The 19,649-nt window shown below is 37.0% G+C and overlaps 1 long non-coding RNA gene across 4 annotated transcripts; it reads left to right on the top strand.

Annotated features, from left to right (window-relative positions):
- The first annotated feature begins 262 nt into the window (after positions 1 to 262).
- Positions 263 to 18,661, top strand: LOC129556747 (uncharacterized). 4 transcript variants are annotated; one of them, XR_008686085.2, is made up of 3 exons: positions 263 to 393; positions 531 to 704; positions 16,627 to 18,661. It is a non-coding gene; the product is annotated as an uncharacterized LOC129556747 (long non-coding RNA). The 4 variants fall into 4 exon arrangements; XR_008686084.2 differs by lacking the exon at positions 16,627 to 18,661 and adding an exon at positions 2,779 to 3,717; XR_008686083.2 differs by having other exon boundaries at positions 279 to 393; positions 646 to 704.
- Positions 18,662 to 19,649: the final 988 nt, after the last annotated feature.

The raw sequence follows: 19,649 nt of genomic DNA, 5'->3' as shown, positions 1-19,649 counted from the left end.
AGGAGTATAGCATTGACTCAACCCACATATGTGCTTTTGAAAAACTAAGGATAAATCCCTACCCATAGTTCTTAGTGGGCAATGCAGGGATAACTGATATCCTTCACTTAGTAACTCAACTACTTGCATCATGCCCTTGGATGATATAAAGAATTTTTTGGATTGTTGGGTCTAAACATAGCCTCAAAACTGTTCACAGAACAATGCCCCAGGCATCCAATATCAGTTGGTTAGAGCTGTCACATGAGATGAAATCTATTTGTCATTATTCGGTGTATGAACAGTATTATCCTGTTGGAAAGAAGAAACTAAGCATAGTGCAGCAATATTTCATCCTAGAAGCAATATTAAACTGATATGACACTGAAAGGAATATAATACAAACCTTGAGATGTAAGTTTTCCTTCATTTTTGCCTTTCAAAAGATTGACTAGGTTTCTGATAATCTTGTTAACTACTCTGTGAAATACTTAACTGGCTTAGATATAGTTACATTATTATTAATCTCAGATTTGTTGTTGTGTGCTCAGTCGCTAAGCTGTGTTGGACTCTTTGCAACCCCATGGACTATAGCCTGCCTGGCTTCTCAGTCAGTGGAATTTTCCAAGCAAGAATACTTGAGTGAGTTGCCATTTCCTTCTCCAGGGGATCTTCTGACGCTTGTCTCTTGAGTCTCCTGCACTGTGCCAGTTGGAAAACCCCAGGTTTGTTGTTGCTAAAGTTTTAAATGATTTTGCTGTGGTGGTTTGTTTGGGTATTTTTGTTTATTTGCTTTATGTTTTGTCATTATTCTTGTTCACAATTCATAAATTAGAGATCAAGTTTTCAAAAGACTGAAAATAAATTTAAATATGTAGGAGGAAATCATAAGGGTATACTTCTAAGTGCGGATATACTTAAAGTGTGGCAAACATGTCCAATGTTATTTCCTGTGAATAGAGAGGCTTAAGGAACACAGGTTATACTCATCCTACAAAGTACATATCTATAAGTAGATATATGAAAAAGATTTTATACTTGTCTGTCCATAACTTGGTTGTGGATATTCCATTATTTGCTCTTAGGTGCCAGTACACTAAGACCTTCAGTGTACTCTAAGTATTAGTATATTTTAATTCCTGAGCATATTAGATATACATGTGTGTTCTTGCTTCTCTATTAAAGATATATGAGTTACCTTAATCCAGATGGTGCTAAATAAAACAGGATGAAACAGATACAGTGCTTATAGAATGACTGACTATGAGAATATTTCTGAGAGCTTGACCTGATTGTAAGAAATGTTTTGGACTTCTCTAACCCATGGAAATTGAGGGACAGGTCAAGAAAAATTCACTTTGCATGCAAAAGATTAGGAAACAGCCGAGAAGTCATCTGAATTTCACAAGAGACACATTGGTAATCTCTGTGGGATATGAGTTATTTTAAGAGTAGGGAGAAACAGGGGTAATATTCATGCAAAAAAAAAATCAATTTATAACCACTGGGAATATAGAATGAAAAAAAAAATTGTCTATTGCAATCAAAGTTAAGCTGAAACACAATTTATTTCTCCCATCAATGCCATAAAAAGAGAATGATATTCAGAGATTTAACACCTGTATATCTTTAATAGATCCTTTACTCCTCTACATAAAACACTAAAATCTTTGCTCATTCTAGGCCAAGAGAGAATATCTTATGCTGAAATATCTATCAATCTTCTAAAAGTTAGATCCAAGAGTGAAGAGGATTGGAGTACAAATCAAATTATACTAATTTTGTTAATATTCTTTACTTACCATAAAGATACAAATATATTGTGCTTTGCTGATTATCACTATGGAAATTTTAAACTGTGGATTTTTCTTTTAACACTTTAATGATATGCACACTGGAGAAGGGAATGGCAAACCACTTTAGCATTCTTGCCTTGAGAACCCCATGAACAGTATGAAAAGACAAAAAGATAGGATACTGAAAGATGAACTCCCCAGGTCAGTAGGTGCTCAATATGCTACTGGAGAAGAATGGAGAAATAACTCCAGAAAGAATGAAGAGATGGAACCAAAGCAAAAACAACACCTAGTTGTGAATGTAACTGGTGATGGAAGTAAAGTCCGATCCTATAAAGAACAATATTGCACAGGAACCAAAATGTTAGGTTCGTGAATCAAAGTAAATTTGAAGTGGTCAAACAGGATATGGCAAGAGTGAACATTGACATTTTAGGGATCAGTGAAAATAAATGGACAGGAACGGGTGAATTTAACTCACATGTCCATTATATTTACAAGAATAGATATGGGGCAAGAATAGATATGTGGGCAAGAATCCCTTAGAAAATATGGAGTAGCCATCATAGTCAACAAAAAAGTCCAAATGCAGTTGTTGGGTGCACTCACCCAAGAAAATGACAGAATGATTTATGTTAGTTTCCAAGGCAAACCATGCAATATCACAGTAATCCAAGCCTGTACCCCAACCAGTAATGACAAAGAAGCTGAGTTTGAATGGTTCTATGAAGACCTACAAGACCTTCTAGAAATAATACCCCCAAAAATGTCCTTTTCATTATAGGGGATTGTAGTGCAAATTTAGGGAGTCAAGAGATACCTGGAGTAACAGGCAAATTTGGACTTAGAGTACAAAATGAAGCAGAGCAAAGGCTAATAGAGTTTTGTCAAGAGAATGCACTGTTGTAGCAAACACCCTCTTCCAACAACACAAGAGAGGACTCTACACATGGACATCACCAGATGGTCAATAACAAAATCATATTGATTATATTCTCTGCAGCCAAAGATGGAGAAACTCTACACAATCAGTGAAAACAAGACTGGCAGCTGACTGTGGTTGAGATCATGAACACCTTATTGCCAAATTCAGACTTAAGTTGAAGAAAATAGGGAAAACCACTAGACCATTCAGGTATGACATAAATCAAATCCCTTATGATTATACAGTGGAAGTGACAAATAGATTCAAGGGATTAGATCTGATAGACAGAGTGCCTGAAGAACTTTGGATGGAGGTTCATGACATTGTACAGGAGGCAGTGATCAAGACTATCCCCAAGAAAAAGAAATGCAAAAATGAAAAATGGTTGTCTGAGGAGGCCTTACAAATAGCTGAGAAATGAAGAGAAGATAAAGGCAAAAGAGAAAAGGAAAGATATACCCATCTGAATGCAGAGTTGCAAAGAATAGCAAGGAGAGATAAGAAAGCCTTCCTCAGTGATCAACACAAAGAAATAGAGGAAAACAATAGAATGGGAAAGTCTAGAGAGCTCTTCAAGAAAATTAGAGATACCAAGGGAATATTTCATGGAAAAATGGGCACAATAAAGGACAGAAATGGTATCAACCTAACAGAAGCAGAAGATATTAAGAAGAGGTGGCAAGAACACACAGAAGAACTATAGAAAAAAGATCTTCATGATCCAGATAACCACGATCACTCACCTAAAGCCAGACATCCTGGATACAAAGTCAAGTGGGCCTTAGGAAACATCACTATGAACAAAGCTAGTGGAGGTGACAGAATTCTAGTTGAGCTCTTTCGAATCCTAAAAGATGATGCTGTGAAAGAGCTGTACTCAATATGCCAGCAAATTTGGAGCTCCACAGTGGCCACAGGCCTGGAAAAGGTCAGTTTTCATTCCAATCCTAAAGAAAGGCAATGCCAAAGAATTTTCAAACTACTGCACAATTGTGCTCATCTCACTCACTAGCAAAGTAATCCTCAAAATTCTCCAAGCCAGGCTTCAACAGTAAGTGAACTGGAAATTTTCAGATGTTCAAGCTGGATTTGGGTTTGGAAATGCAGAGGAACTGGAGATCAAATTACCTACATCCGTTGGATCATTGAAAAAGCAAGAGAGTTTCAGAAAACATCTACTTCTGATTTATTGATGATGCCAAAGCTTTTGACTGTGTGGATCACAATAATCTGTGGGAAATTCTTAAAGAGGTGGGAATAGCAGAATACCTTACTGCCTCCTAAGATACTGCATGTGGGTCAAACAGCAACAGTTAGAACTGGACATGGAATAGCCTGGTTTCAAATCGGGAAAGGAGTATGTCAAGGCTGTATATTGTCACCATGCTTATTGAACTTATATGCAGAGTACATCATGAGAAATGCTGGGCTGGATGAAGCACAGGGTGGTATCAAGATTGCCAGGAGGAATATCAATAACCTCAGATAGGAAGATGACACCACCCTTATGGCAGAAAGTGAAGAACTAATGAAAATGAAAGAGGAGAATGAAAATGTTGGCTTAAAAAACAACATTCAGAAAGCTAAGATCATGGTATCCGGCCCCATCACTTCATGGCAAATATATGGGGAAACAATGGAAACAGTAAGAGGCTTTATTTTCTTGGGCTCCAAAATCACTGCAGATGGTGACTGCAGCCTTGAAAACAAAAGATGCTTGCTACTTGTAAGAAAAGCTATGACTGACTAACCTAGACAACGTATTAAAAAGCAGAGATACTTTGCCGACAAAGGTCCATGTAGTCAAAGCTGTGGTTTTTTCAGTAGTCGTGTATTGGTGTGAGAATTGGAGTATCAAGAAAGCTGAGACCGAAGAACTGATGCTTTTGAACTGTGGTGTTGGAGAACTCTTGAAAGTTCCTTTGACTGCAAAGAGATCCAACTAGTCAATTCTAAAGGAAATCAGTCCTGAATATTCATTGCAGGACTGATGCTGAAGCTGAAACTCCAGTACTTTGGCCACCTGATGCAAAAGAACAGACTCTTTGGAAAAGACATTGATGCTGTGAAAGGTTGAAGGTGGGAGGAAAAGGGGATGACAGAGAATGAGATGGTTGTGTGGTGTCACCGACTTGATGGACATGAGTTTGAGCTAGCTCTGGGAGTTGGTGATGGACAGGGTAGCCTGGCATGCTGCATTCCATGGGATCAGAAAGAGCTTGACACAATTGAGTGACTCAACTGAACTTAATGATATGCACAGATAATTTTAGCCATTTAATTTAAATGAGTCTTCTCATATATAGTAATAATTAAAGTGTGGCAGATTAAAGATGGTTAGAGATTCTTTGATGCTCCACCATCCAGAGGTGTGTTCTTTGCCCCTCTCCCTGTTTTGATTCTGGAATTTCTCTGTGACTGTCCTGAACAATTAGATTCAGCAGAAATGGTGCTGTGCCAGTAATGGGTCCAGGCCCTCAGAGACTGGCAGCTTCCTTTCTCTCTTGGAACGCTCATGTTTAGGATACTGTCTGTCAGAACACAGCTGCCATGCTGGAAGAAGCCCTGCCGCATGGAAAAACTACATATTGGTGCTTCAGTGATCAACCCCAAATAAGAGCCTAGCCAAAAGGGCAGCAAAAACTGTGAGTCATGTAAGGGAGATATTTTGAACTTCCAATTCTGTCAAGCCTTAAAATGACTGCAAGACCAGCCTACATCTTCCTTCACCTGCATGATAGGCCCCAGGAAAGAACCCCCTAGTTTTGTGCTGCTTCCACTCAGAGTCATGTGGGATGATACATTATTGCTATAAAATTATGCATGTTACAGGATGCTCAGGGCTGGTATGCGGGGATGACTCAGAGGGAGGATAAAGGGAGGAGGGATGTGGGAGTGGGGTTCAGGAGGGGGAACTCATGTACACCCGGGGCGGATTCATGTCAATGTAAGGCAAAACCAACCAATATAATATTGTAAAATAATTAGCCTCCAATTAAAAAAAAATAAAGTTAAGTTTGAGACTCCATAAAAGTCTCAGCAAAAAAAAAAAATTATGTCCTGAATTTTTAAATTATTTTTGCACAGCAGTAGAAGGCTAGAACTTAAACTAAAAATTAAAAATCAGTGTGATCAAAGTTTCATTCAATCAGATTTTTTTCTTTCTTTGACTTTCCATAGTTGTGTTCAGCCATATTGTGGTAACTATCACAATGTTGATATTCCCAACAGTTAGAACTGCAAAATGATAATGAAATAGAAGCATATTCTTATTTAGATACTAAAAAGGACATTGCAGAGTTGAGAAATAGCTGCCAGATTCTGCCTCCCTCTTGCCTTTTCCCCTCCCCCAAACACACAGATAAACTCAGCCAGGAAACTAAAGGCAATGGAATGTAACTGGCAGTGGTAATGCTGATATATTCTTTTTTGTGCCAAAGCAGTCTCTTGGCTATATCAACAGCACTGTTGCCCAAACAGAGGATCTTCTGTTTTAGGGCTGAACATGGAAAGAATTCTAGTCCTTTGCCTTCTTCTCTTTACCATTTAAATTAGTAGAAAGCATTTTCTTATTTTGCTCTCTAAACAATTTTGTATGAATGGAAATGGTACCTGTATTTACAACGTAAAAGAGATCCTTAAAGGCTTGCTGTAATCAACAAAGTTATTTTTCATTCTGGGACACTGGATTTGAATGCCCTGAGTTTCTTACTAAAGTGCTCATTGTTTTCATTTATGCCTTCACCCTTTGGGGTCTTGTTCTCCTCTCAATGCTGTTTAGGAGAGTAATACAACATGTGCTAATATCATAGCCCTTGGTGCTCAGAAGCATAAAGCAGAAATAACGGGTTGAATCAGTACTGATCTTGGAAAACGCAGTCTGCTTAGACAGAAGTCTAGGAGAGAAAATTGGCAAGAATGAAGAAATCAGACAACTTCGTGGGAAAACCACTGAGGAAACAGAGAAGAGTTGAAAGCATATGATGGCCAAGTCTATATTTCCATGAAGATATTGAGAGAAAGCTTGATGTCTATCTGTCTGGAGTATGCTGAATGAAGACTGTGGATGTGGAAGGATACCCTTCATTTTTGGAGAGCCCTCTCAACTCTATCTTTCTTTGGGTTGCGAGCCAGTTATATTTTTTTTCTTCATCGTTGTTAGTAGGAACCAGAAATACATTCTATAGGCTAATGAAAAATAGACTTCTAGGCGCTTCATGTTTGTTGAAGCTTCTTCTATATTTACTAATAGAAGTTATTCAGTGCCTGTCACATTTAACTTTAATTTAACCTCAATTCTTCTGAACAGGAATTTCAGGCAACTTCAAATAAATTGATATAAACATTAAAAGGAGGAAAAGGGAAATGGAATGACATTGATAATATTAACATATTCCATGGTGAGCTTAAAATCTGGCTATGTTCATCCACAGAGGGTAGGCAGAAAGAAAAATTTAAGAGAAATCATAGCTCAGATATTATAAAAGAGATGCACTTTTGACAGTGCAGATATACTTTTATTTGATGTAAAATGTTCAGTGTTGTCAATTACATGGGACTTTGAGTGACATAATATGCAATATATTCACATCAGTTTATATGAAATGCAGAAGCAATTTTTTATACTTTTACAGAACTGATAGAAGAAACTCTGGGGTGAGAGAAATATGAATTTGGCTTCAGATAAGACTACATTCAAATTTTGGCTGTCTTATTTTCTTCTCATCTGAACTTGGTCAAGTGACATCTCTCAAAATATGGAAATTATTGTTTTTATCGTTTTTCATCTTTATCATCAGTACCTCAACTTGTATCTCCTACTCAGTGCAAAGCTTATTATTATGAATAAGGATTTGGGATTTTAAAAAGTAAATTTTGTGCATTTGTTATAGGCAAAGATTGACAACTTCATTTTTAATTTTGAACAAAATCAAGTTGTCATATTCATTACTCATAATTATTCACAATATCTTCTTCAGAGACCTCAAAGTGTAATATAATCAATTTTGTGTCATTTTGTGTTTTAGGTAGTCCCAATATAGATTTATCAGTATAATCATTCCATAAATATCCTAAATGATAAGTATATATTTGTCATTTGCTTCCTATTCTGGATTAGAATTTAATCCATCATTTTGACAGATGACCCTTCTGTAGGTAGCTTAAATTACAAAAGATCTATACCAAAAGTATCTCTTTTCAGCTGAATTATTATCTCCTTTAAAGCAGGAACCATGTCTGATATTTTCTCATTACACTTCAGGCTGCCTAGGAAAGGATTAAGCACAAGATTAGTGATGAATAAATACTTGGTGATTTATTGTTAAGGATTTAAGACTGATAATTTTCACATTTTTTTTCATTGAAACTCAGACTTTATAACTCTAGAAAAGACTGATCAGTGGTCCTTGAATTGATTGTAATGTTAGCACTGATTAGACATAGAGATAGAATTTAGTAGTTATGACAGTTAAATTCTAATCTGGGCTTTCAAGTCAAAAGTAAAGAGAGGCAACGGGGCTGGTATGTGGGGATGACCCAGAGGGAGGAAAAGGGGAGGAGGGAGGTGGGAGGGGGGTTCGGGAGGGGGAACTCATATACACCCAGGGCGGATTCATGTCAATGTATGGCAAAACCAACCAATATAATATTGTAAAATAATTAGCTTCCAATAAAAATTTAAAAAAAAAAAAAGAGAGGCAAGATTTTCTCCATGAAAAAAATATATATAATTAATGATTTATGAAAATAAGTTTAATTTAGGAAATCAAATTTCTTTGTCTAACTCATTTCTGTTGGAGTAAATTTGACATAGAAAATACCTTGATTTAATTTTGTCATCCTAAAACTAACATAACAAAAAACTGGCCTAATAAAACTTCTCTGGCCTAGATATGGCCAGAATTCCTATGGCCTAGAATTCCTGAAATTACTCTGTGAGTGAGATATATTTGCCTTAAATCACAGAATTGAATATTATAAACACATATATAAATATGCAGTTTTGTTTCTTATTTTGTTGAGATAAGACAGTCGTAGAAATGGGTTCAGACTATATACATTTTAGAATTTGTTTTTTTGACTTTACAGTGTGTCTTGGAAATATTTCTATGTAAATATATAGAGATCTAACCTTATTCTTTTTTTCTAATTTTAAAGTTCAAATGTAAAAGTTAATAATCATAAAAATATGACAAATTCATTCCTAAAATGAAAATGCCTTTGAAACCAACCCATCAGATGGATAAATATTAAAATATTACCAGCACCTCAGATAGCCCTAGTATGGCTCTCTCAGTCAATATACCCTAAAGATAACTATCATTCTGACTTTAAACATTATAATTTATTTTGCTGCTTCTAAAAATGGATTTATAGCACATGTACACTTTTGTTTTCATATTCTTTTGTTCAACATTATTTTGTGAGATTTAGCCATATTATTGTGAGTAGCAACTTTTTCATTCCATGTACTATTTCTTTAAATGAACATTTTTATGTATTTTTAAATTATTTATATTTTGGTCATTATAGATGAAGCTAGCATGAATATTTCTGTACATGTTTCAATGTACAGAAGTACTCATTTTCATTTGGATATTTGTATAGAAGTAAACTGTTAGGTCATCACTTTGCCAGCAAATGTCCGTATAGTGAGAGCTATGGTTTTTCCAGTCATCATGTATGGATGTGAGAGTTGGACCACAAAGCTGAGCGCTGAAGAATTGATGCTTTCTAACTGTGGTGCTGGAGAACTCTTGAGAGTCCCTGGGACTGCAAGGAGAGCAAACCTGTCAATCCTAAAGAAAATCAACCCTGAATATCCACTGGAAGAACTGCTGCTGACACTGAAGCCCCAAAACTTTGGCCACCTGATGTGAAGAGCCGACTCTTTGTTAAAGACCATGAGGCTGGGAAAGATTGAGGGCAGGGGAAGAGGGGGACGACAGAGGATGAGATGGTTGGATGGCATCACCAACTCAATGAACATGAATTTGAACAATTTCTGGGAGATAGTGAAGGACAGACGGACCTGGTATGCTGCAGTCCATGGAGTCGCAAGGCGTCAAACATGACTTAACAACTGAAAAACAACAAATTTCCCATGATAAATATACTGTTGTACCCCCAAACCATAAATATATCTATTCATTGGCTCTACCATTTCAAGTAGCAGTGTAGAACTAAAATAACTGTCCCTCTGCTCCACAGTTCTCACAGTTACATTTTACATAATCAGACTAGCTATGATACATTCTGATTACAATCCTCCCTAGTTTAGTATAAAATTATATTTATCATATGATTAACAAAAACCATTGACCAGATAAAAAGTGTGTTGCCATGCTAGGTTGCATATAGTAGAATTTATAAGCATTTTTTCAACTTAGACCTATGTAACAATAATAACTCTATATTAATAAAAATCTATATATTATTGTGACTCACCGTTCTTGTTAAGTATAGGTTAGGAGCTTCAACATAGAGAAAAGAGAGAGAGAGAAAAACACAAAAATTCATCATAATTTATAGTTTCACATTTTTTCTTCCTTTCATATTCAATGCAAGTGAATGACAATGATGTTTTTGCAGGAATAATCTTCAGTCCACTATAATTTGCATTAAAAAAATCAAAACAAATATTAAATGTTTACAGAAACTTACAAAGATCACAAATGAACAGTTTGATGGATTTTCACAAGCAAAACACACCTAGGTAACTGACCCCTGACTTAAGAAACAGAACATCTGAAAAACAGGGGAAAAAAAACTCTCATGACATTTTTCAATCATGAATAACCACAATCGTGAATTGTAATACTATCCATTATTTTTTTCTTGTTTTGAAATATATGAATATGCAGTATGAATTATTGGTGTCTGCCTCCTTTTTCAGGATTATGTTTTTATATAAGCAGTTTTAAACTGTTCATTCTTATTATTGTGTAGTTAAACTATTAAAAAAGCAAAAGCAGTATTTGTATTTTCAATTTTTGATCGGTGGCTAAATGATTTCCAGTTTTCTTATTATGAATTTAAGAATATAAGTATGGGGGTAATGTATTTTAGTGACCATATATTTGCATTTCTATTGGATATATATAGGTAAAATTGGATTTTTCTGGGTAAATTATAATTCTTATTTAGACTTGGTACAAACTACGAAGTGGTTTTCCAAAATGAACCCAACTATTTACACTTTCACCGGGAATGTTTGAAAGATCTGTGACCACCTCCTCCAAATTCTTCTTTAATCTTTGTCTGTTCTTTCTCTCATTCTTTTTTTTTCCCTCTGTATTGATATTTTATTCTTTCTTTTTGCATACCACAGTTTATCTCCTTTGCCCCCTCTTTCTCACTTCCCCTCTTTCTCCTTTCTTTTTTCTTATTTTGTCCTTTTTGTTTTATCCTTTCCATTGCTATGCTTTAGTATCTGATTATGCTTTACATTTGCACCTATCAGAAGAATAATTATGTTGAGAAAATTTTCATGTTTTTGGTCATCTGGATCCCTGCCTTTGTGATGTGCCTGTGAAACATATTGTCACTTCTTTTCTTGGAATGTACTTTTTCTTATTATTTTTTTATGAATTCTTTATACATTCTATACATAGCATAAAACAACTCTCTTATCCCATGCTGTGGCTTGCCTTTTTTCTGTATCAGTGGTGTTATTTGCTGACCAGTATTTATCCTTGATGTTGTCTAAACATCAGTCCTCTTTGATTCATGCTTTTTATGTCCTGCTTAAGAAATTTTTGTGTATTTCAACATCATAAAGATAGTCTCCCTGATTTTCTCCCAAAATTTTATTGCTTTTGTCTTTGCATTTAGACATCTAGAAGCGTTTCAGTCTATGATGACAGGTGGTATAAATTTCATTTTTTTAAATATGTGTATCTGTTTGAGCTAGCACTGATTATTGAAAAAAATTTTTTTCTCACTGTATTGGATTATAAAGTTTGTCATACACACAATTTACTGTATGTATAGATTGCTGTTTCTGGATTCTCTATTTTGTACTATTGTTTTGTCTTTTTTTGCTCTAATACTACATTATTTTAATTAGTAAAGCTTTTTAAGAGATCTTGATTTCAGTATGTAATTCCTTCAGCTTTATTCTTTTCCAAGGTTACTGTTCTTTGGAACATCTTATCTATTTTCACACCTCTCCACACATACACGTGCACAAATAAGCAAACCCAAGTACTGGGATTTTTACTAAAATTGAGTTTACAAGTCGATTTGCATAAAATTGAAATTTTTACCAAGTTATGCCTTCCTACTAGGCACATGTTATGTCTCTCTCCATTATTTTATGTCCTAATTAGTAATTTCTAAATCTCATTGTAGAGGTCTTTCAAGTATGTTAGACATATTCCTAGGTTTTGATTCCTAGGTTATTGATGCTATTAAAACTGAATCATATTTTCAAACATAATTTTCTAGTTGCCTAATGCTTGCATTGTAATATAATTTATCTTTGATATAGGTAGTTTATGTAGAACCTCGAGAGTTGTGAAGGTGAGACCGTCAAACATCCCTGGTTGACTAGAGGCTATGTATGTTTGCCACATGAATAGTATGCATGTGTCAACCACCTGCACTTCCCTGGCAGAAGGAGCTTGCAGTGCCCAAAGGTGATGCCAAAGAGCCCATCTGAAACAGAAAGCAGACTGAAAAATGACCTGAATTTGTATTAATACATGCTCCCTGCTGGCCCCCTCTCATCTTTCAGCACATGGTGGAAACCTTACTGGCTTGCAGTGTTTGAACCTTATCTTTGGCTAAAATATAAGCTATGTAAACACAAGCTTGACCTTTAAAGAGTCAGGCTTAAAATCAAAACAAGGAAAAAGAAAAAGAAAGCTATACAGAGCCATCAGCAGCTGCACATTTTTCAGGAAACAGACTTCACAAATTGACTCCAGCTGTAATACCTGTACAAAATGCATGGGAGTGGACTTTGAAGGCTCTGAAAAGTAATCATACCTGATAGACTGAGGAAGGGGCTTTCCTGATGGCTCAGAGGTTGAAAATTCTGCCTGCCATGCAGAAGACCCAGGTTCAATCCCTGGGTTGGGAAGACCCCCTGGAAAAAGGTCTTGCCTGGAGAATACCATGGATAGAAGAGCCTAGTGGGCTATAGCCCATGGAGTCACAAAAAGTCAGACACGACTGAGAGACCGACACACACACACACACACAGACTGAAGAGGAAGATCACAATGCAAAGCATCATTCACCTGATGGTAAGATTGCTATTGTTTGCCTCCAATATTTCTGGCCAGTGAGGAAGTGAGCACTGGGTAACAGAAAGGGGTCCAGGAGAAACCTTCCAGTTCTGGCTCAGAGAGTAAGAGAATATACATCATGCTCTGAGAGAGTGAGGCACCTCCTGTCCTTTTCTTATATTTTCCTTCCACTACTTTGTGTCTCAGGCCATTCCACAGCAGCATTGGCAGCAGCACAACAGGAGCCACGAGGAGCCCAAACTCTAAAAGAGAAGCATCTTCAGTTCCCATTGCTGGATCTGTGTTCTAAGGATGGTGGGATCAGCCCCAATTGCTTTTTTTACAATTTTTATTGGAGTGTAGTGGATTTGCAATGTTGTGCTAGTTTCTTCTGTACAGCAAAGTGAATCAGTAGCCCCCATTGCTTTTATTCTCTTTCTTTCTCTTTTTCCACTACTTGACTTACATTTTTATCCTTTTAGTGATGCCCTTCATTACTATAATATGGTCTAATTTTCCCACTTTTAGTAAAAGAAAACACAAAACATAGATATCATATGATTCTACTTTTGTACAAAGTTCAAAATAGGCAAGCACTTAAGAAAGTATTTTGGGGTGATAAAGCTATTTTAAAAAGCATGGAACTAATTACCATACAAATCAAGATAGAATTTAATGGAAAGGGACATTGTAGTGAGCTCAGTCAAAAGCAAAAGTGAGTAATTGACTCCAAGGTCATGAAAAGTGAAAGTCACTCAGTCGTGTCCGACTCTTTGCGACTCCATGGACTATACAGTCCATGGAAATCTCCAGGCCAGAATACTGGAGTGGGTAGCCTTTCCCTTCTCCAGGGAATCTTCCCAACCTACGGATCAAACCCAGTGTGCAGTGGAAACTTGAACTGAATGCATACTACATAAAGAGAAAATAAAACTCCTTCCTCTACTTTGTGCATATTTGTATTAAAATTTTTTATTCATATCAAGTAACTTACTTAGGTTCTATGATACTCTTGGGTTTTAAAATGCCAGCTTGCTTTAGTCTCTGTGTGCAACTATTGGCTTCATAAATATCGGCCCATCACTTTACACATACACTCAGGTTACAAGGCATTCTCAGTGAGACATTTCATTTTAATTACTGTGCTTTAACTTAGCATGTATGCATTACATTACTCTTAGCAGGACATTCTTAGTCCTCTTCCTCAGTTTTATTTCTTGATGAGACACTGAGTATCCTTTGTGAGACTCTAAGTATCTTCATTGTCTGTCATTACCTCCTTTAGATTCTTTAGTGCTCCTTTTAGACATAAACTTTTTGAAAGACATCTGTAATAGCCATCACTTATCAAATGCTTGCTATAAATTTTATACACATCATCTCATGTCATGTTTAAAATAGTGAGGCTAATATTTCACCAGTTTAAAGAATTGAGATTCAGAGAAGTTGAATATCTTGGCCAACATCAGACGGATAATTTGACATACTTGCACTTTAGATCTGTCTCCTTCACTCATCCATTCATCCACTCAGTGTATGTTATTAGCCCGCTCTCATGCCTGTTGTTTGTAACACACTGGCAACAGGGGACAGTCAGAGCCCCCTCCCTCGTGGAGTTGACAACTACATAAAAACTAATGAATAAACAAGCAACACTTAAATAAATGCATAATTACAAATACTTTCTATATGCTATAGTGAATGCAAATCTTCTGTAGTAGAGATTGCTAGTTGACTTGTATAGAGACTGACATGTCTAGACTAAACCTTTGCATTATACAACATAACCCTTCATATTGGGAGTGTTACAGCATCTGTTGAGGTGGGACAAGCATATCTGAAAATTAGTTTCAGAGTGATTCCACCAGATTTCTACCTCACAGAATGAGGTACTAATTAGTACTCAGTAACATCAGTCAGAACTTCAGTCATCCACAGACGTAACACTGGTCCTCAGTGTAATGAACAGGCTGGAAGGGGTTTCAGAAGCTGAGTTCTGAGAGACTGTTCATGAAAAATTGATCTAATTGATTTTTCATGTTTATCTTCTAAGACAGTGGTTTCCAGCTTTTGGCAATAAGAGGACCCCTTTTAATTTTATGTGTATTCACACATAACAAAAAATGTATTTTTGATAATTTTGAATTGGAAAAATCCAAGTCTAAAAGCTGTGTGATCTGAGCATGATTACTTAACCTCTATACGCCTCATATCTAAACAATGATAATAACCAGAACAAATATAATGAAATATATACCTCAAGAAAAATTTGAAGGCTTACTGGTATGTGTTCGTGTGTGTGTGTGTGTGTGTGTGTGAACATGTGCACTATGCCTGCAGGAGACACCAGAGGCATGGGTTTGATCCCTGGGTCAGAAATGGCAACCCATTCCAGTATTCTTGCTTGGGGAATTCTATGGGCAAAGGAGCCTAGCAGGCTACAGTCCATGGGGCCATAAATAGACAGACACAACTGAGTGACTGAGCACATTTAGCCATTTAGCACATAGTTAGTATCAGTATAGTTAATGTGAAAGTATTAGTCACTCAGTTGTGTCCAACTCTTTGCAACTCCATGGATTGTAGCCCACCAGTCTCCTCTGTCCATGGAATTCTCCAGACAAGAATACTTTAGTGGGTAGCCATTCCTTTCTCCAGGGGATCTTCCCAACCCAGGGACTGAGCTCAGGTCTCCTGCATTGCCGGCAAATTCTTTATCATCTGAGCCAGTAATAAAAAAATATTAATATATTGGCATGTATACATTAAGCCAATGTACACAATGGAAACAGTGAGAGACTTTATTTTCGGGGGTTCGAAAATCACTGCAGATGGTGACTGCAGCCATGAAATTAAAAGATGCTTGCTCTTTGGAAGAAAAGTTATGACCAACCTATACAACATATTAAAAAGCAGAGACATTACTTTGCTAACAAATGTCCATCTACTCAAAACTATGGGTTTTCCAGTAGTCATGTATGGATGTGAGAGTTGGACTATAAAGAAAGCTGAACACTGAAGAACTGATGCTTTTGAACTGTGGTGTTGGAGAAGACGCTTGAGAGTCCCTTGGACTGCAAGGAAATCCATCCAAGGATCTCCTAAAGGAGATCTTAAAGGAAATCAGTCCTGAATATTCATTGGAAGGACTGATGCTGAAACTGAAACTCCAATACTTTGGCCACCTGATACAAAGAACTGACTCATTTGAGAAGACCCTGATGCTGGGAAAGATTGAAGGCAAGAGAAGGGGACAACAAAGGATGAGATGGTAGAATGGCATCACCAACTCAATGGACATGAGTTTGAGTAAGCTCTGGAAGTTGGTGATGGACAGGGAAGCCTGGTGTGCTGCAACCCGTGGGGTCGCAAAGATTCATATATGACAGCATCTGAACTGAACTGATGTACACATTTAATTTGAACATATTTTGTGTCTAACTCTTCACTTCCCCTGGTCTGTGCAGATGTGGCCTCAATACATGAGACTATAATATTATGTCCCTCAGTGTTTATTGAGTACTATCTAGAAGAAGTACCTCAAGGCCCTATGTGTGGTACAGTGGGTCACTCCCTGTTGGCTATTCTGGGCGTAGAGAGAAACTAAGTGCAAAGAATGTAGACCATGCTCTCACTGGGGCACGTCCTGACACCCACTACCACAGTTAGTGTTTTGTTTTTTTTTTATTAGATCTGCATCCCCAGAAGCTGCTTGCTTGGTTACCATGCCCCATTTACTACTCAGGTTCCAGGAGGATGTGCAATTGGACACCGTGGACCCAGGCTTCCTGATCCACCTACCAGAGATCCTAAAAGAAAGAGGAAATGTTTGATGTCTCCTGAGACTGGAAAGAGGCCTGAAACTTTGTAATGGTCAAGAAGCAAGTGGTTGGAAGACTGGATGAATGTGTGATGCTATGAGTGTGGTCTAAACAATGAAAATGTCCATCTCTCTAGACCTTGCCTGGGGGTGGGGCCATCCAGGCATCACTGCCCACAAAGCACCTTCATATATAAGGTAGGGATGCTAGGGCTAAAGTGAGGACCTGGTGACACAGTTGGATCCTGACTCTCAGGCAGGATTCCTGAAGGTATTCACAGAAGAGGTCTTTAGGAAAAGAAGGGAGTTATTGACTTTAGAGGAAGCATTTTCTGTGACTTTTCAGAAACTTAGACATGGATGACTCTGTCTGTGACTTTCTCCTCTTTGCTGTTTTAAAACTTGAAATTGTCAAGTCAATCACTTTTGTGGTGACTAATAGTGTTTGTGGGAAGACAAGAGATGAAAATAAGCCCACACCAATATACACATAAGAAACAAAAGTACATGAGCCCCCTCTTATTTTTTTTAATTTTATGATTTTGAGTGGAGTTTTGAGGAATGAAACTTCTTTGAAAGTCATCAAATCTCTCATAGCAAAATTCCAGGAATGATTATAAAGATAAATTTAACCTGAAAAAAATTTTATAATCAGTGCCAATACCTAGGTACTCTCCAGACAAATCTTATGCTCATCTTCATAGATGCAACAGCTATTCCTTCTGAGTCTATACCTCTAACTGCATATTTGTACTCTCCAGTCCTGTTTCCATTCAGAAAGGAAAGTTAGTCACGCCTAGAATATCCTTAAAGTATATATACAAAACGATTTATATTTTCCTCTCTATAAGTATAAAGGAAAAAACAACAACTAAGTTTTCATACCAGTTGGAGAAAAAGGATGAAATTCCCAAAAACAAAACAATAGCAATACCAAAAAAGTCAGTTAAATATAGATATAACAAAATAAGAAACATAAGAATATAAGAAAGCAATAAAAAACCACATTTGTTTATAGGTTGTATAGTAATGAGGACATCTGTGCATTCAAAGGAAAGTATAATGGTGAGTTATTGCGGAAAGTTTCAAAAATTTTACACAAAATGGCCCTTGATATTCTAGACGGGCAGCACATGAAATTAATTGAATTGAAGTAAAATACAAGTTATAAAGTAGTGGGCTGTGCATTGGACTTCATTAAACACTGACTAAGGCTGGCATATAGGGAAGAAGCTTCTATGAAGTCAATCAGTCAGTTCAGTTTGCTCAGTCGTATTCAACTCTTTGTGACCCCATGGACTGCAGCTGGCCAGGATTCCTTGTCCATCATCAACACCCAGAGTCAATTCAAACTCATTCCCATCACATCAGTGATGCCATCCAACCGTCTCATCCTCTGATTTCCTTGAGGATGGACTGGTTGGATCTCCTTGCAGTCCAGGGGACTTTCAAGAGTCTTCTCCAACACCACAGTTCAAAAACATCAATTCTTTGGCACTCATCTTTCTTTATAGTCCAAATCTCACACCCATACATGACCACTGGAAAAACCATAGCTTTGACTAGATTGACCTTTGTTGGTAAAGTAATATCTCTGCTTTTTAATATGCTGTCTAGGTTGGTCATAACTTTTCTTCCAAGAAGCAAGCGTCTTTTAATTTTCATGACTGCAGTCACCATCTGCAGTGACTCTGGAGCCCAAAAAATAAAATCTTTCACTGTTTCCATTGTTTCCCCATCTATTTGCCATGAAAGTATGGGACCCGATGCCATGATCTTTGTTTTCTGAATGTTGAGCTTTAAGCCAACTTTTTCACTCTCCTCTTTCACTTTCATCAAGAGGCTGTTTAGTTCCTCTTAACTTTTTGCCATAAGGATGGTGTCATCTGCATATCTGAGGTTATTAATATTTCTTTGAACAGTCTTGATTCCAGCTTATGGTTCATCCAGCCTGGCATTTTGCATTTCTACATATAAGTTAAATAAGCAGGGTGGCAATATACAGCCTTGAGATACTACTTTCCCGATTTGGAACCAGGCTGTTGTTCCATGTTGAGTTCTAACTGTTGCTTCTTGACCTTCATACAGATTTCTCAAGAGGCAGATCAGGTGGTCTGGCATTCCCATCTCTTTAAGAATTTTCCACAGTTTGTTGTGATCCACACAGTCAAAGGCTTTGGCATAGTCAATAAAGCAGAAGTAGACATTTTTCTGGAACTCTCTTGCTTTTTCAATGATCCACAAATGTTGGCAATTTGATCTCTGGTTCCTCTTCCTCTTCCAAATCCAACTTGAATATCTGACCATTCCCGATTCACATACTGTTGAAGCCTGGCTTGGAGAATTTTGAGCATTACTTTGCTAATGTGTGACATGAGTACAATTCTGTAGTAGTTTGAAAATTCTCTGTCATTGCCTTTCTAAAGGATTGGAATGAAAACTGACCTTTTCCAGTCCTGTGGCCACTGCTGAGTTTTCCAAATTTACTGGCATATTGAGTACAGCACTTTCACAGCATCATCTTTCAGGATTCAAAATAGCTCAACTAGAATTCCATCACCTCCACAGGCTTTGTTCATAGTGATGTTTCCCGAGGCCCACTTGACTTTGCATTCCAGGATGTCTGACTCTAGGGTGTGATCACACCATTTTGGTTATCTGGATCATGAAGATCTTTTCTGTATAGTTCTGCATATTCTTGCCACCTCTTCTTAATATCTTCTGCTTTTGTTAAGGTGATACAATTTCTGTTCTTCATTATGCTCATCTTTGCATGAAATATTCCTTTGGTATCTCTAATTTTCTTGGAGAGATCTCTAGTCTTTCTTTTCTATTGTTTTCCTATATTTCTTTGCATTGATTGCTGGGAAAGGCTTTCTGATCTCTCCTTACTA

Source organism: Moschus berezovskii, chromosome 7, assembly GCF_049115385.1.
Source record: "Moschus berezovskii isolate FMDL1 chromosome 7, NW_MosBer_1.0, whole genome shotgun sequence".
In the NCBI taxonomy this organism is placed as follows: Eukaryota; Metazoa; Chordata; class Mammalia; order Artiodactyla; family Moschidae; genus Moschus; species Moschus berezovskii.
The sequence above is the reverse complement of the archived record's forward strand: the minus strand, read 5'-3'. Positions and strand labels throughout refer to the sequence as shown.